The sequence below is a fragment of the Stenella coeruleoalba genome (assembly GCF_951394435.1).
Source record: "Stenella coeruleoalba genome assembly, chromosome: 7".
In the NCBI taxonomy this organism is placed as follows: domain Eukaryota; kingdom Metazoa; phylum Chordata; class Mammalia; order Artiodactyla; family Delphinidae; genus Stenella; species Stenella coeruleoalba.
The window spans coordinates 41,046,829-41,048,200 of record NC_137153.1 but is presented as its reverse complement, the minus strand read 5'-3'; the positions used below and the strand labels follow the sequence as shown (position 1 = coordinate 41,048,200).

Genomic DNA, 1,372 nt, shown 5'->3' with positions numbered 1-1,372 from the left:
AAGAGGAAGATTTTTTAAATGTTTCCTGTTCAAGTCAGAATTAAGATGTCTAAGTCCCACCAGCTGTGGATGTTTTGCTATTGTTCCTTGAAAAAAAGAAGAGTCTATAATAAATATGTCCATTCGAGAAAAATGCCGTGTTTGTTAAGTTTTTCGTAGCCATTCCCAAGTTACTTTAAATTTTGTCCGATGTTCAAGGACAGAGTACGTATTGGTTAGGATGTGTTCATAGATGTATCTCCAAATAATTTTTCATGAAGGCTGCCAGCTTCTGAACATCTTCTCTCCTGTTGGCATTATACAGAGAAGCCATGATGCCTGCCACAGACCCATGCCCTTTCAAGGAGATTATATTGAATTCAAAAGCTTTATTGAGAAATCTTTTAGTCTAAAGCATCATCTCCTTTGGCATTGCCAATGCAGAATGGAATATTCATCTTGCTTCAGAATGGAATATTTGCCTTGCTTCTATTCTGGGCGTCACTGGATATACATAGGATCCTTGAGAATTATCAATAACATCATAAATCATTTGAGATTTGACAGAGCTAAGCTTCATGGTTGCTTCACCACTGTTAGTCTTCTTTTTTTTTTGCAGAACTTCCCCGACCAGGGATCAAACCCTCGCCCCCTGCAGTGGAAGCATGGAGTTTTAACCACTGGGCCACCAGGGAAGTCCTTCACCACTGTTATTCTTAATATACTCCAAGACCAAGCCAATGCCATAGAAGCCGAAACAGGGAGCTGTGTTGAATAGAGTTGTTTCTGGCTTGCACTTTGTATTCCAGGATGGAGGGGCACTTTCTGAGGGTGAATCCTAGCAGGATATCTTGAAAGATCACCACTGTGACCCCTGAAGAGCCAGCATTCTGCTGGGCACCATCAAAAATCACACCAAACTTGTAAACACCAAACTGGTTTATATGGGAAATTTGAGGACGTGTCAAAAACCAGCAGTGCTCCCCTGACATCAGAGATAAAGTAAAATTCTACTCTGGACCTGGTCTCATTTGTGCAGTAATACATAGAGGAAGTGACCTGATTGAAGTTCCAGGGGCTTGGATCCAGAATTTTCCTATAACTTCTAAGTTTAGAATAGATGACACTCATAGTTCCCAAACTTCTAGGCTTCTGGGGGTTTTCACGTCAATCAGGTTTAAGGGGACAGCACTGAACTGGCCCAACCAACCCTCCTCTTTGCACAAAAATCATTATCTGGAACGGTTAACAATTTCCACATGAGATTCTTTTTTTTTTTTTTTTTTTTCCACATGAGATTCTATGTGCCGTTAATAATCTCAGCTAAAGCTGATGGCCTGTGGCTCATTTCAAGAACACTAATGCCAACTCCTTTGTGGTCTAGTAGTTCTTT

The 1,372-nt window shown here is 40.7% G+C and overlaps 1 pseudogene across 1 annotated transcript; it reads right to left on the bottom strand.

Annotated features, from left to right (window-relative positions):
- Positions 1-226: 226 nt before the first annotated feature.
- Positions 227-1,110, bottom strand: LOC307188878 (phosphoserine aminotransferase-like; annotated as a pseudogene). The gene is made up of 2 exons: positions 669-1,110; positions 227-572 (listed from the first exon to the last, which is right to left on the bottom strand). The product of its transcript is annotated as a phosphoserine aminotransferase-like (transcript).
- Positions 1,111-1,372: the final 262 nt, after the last annotated feature.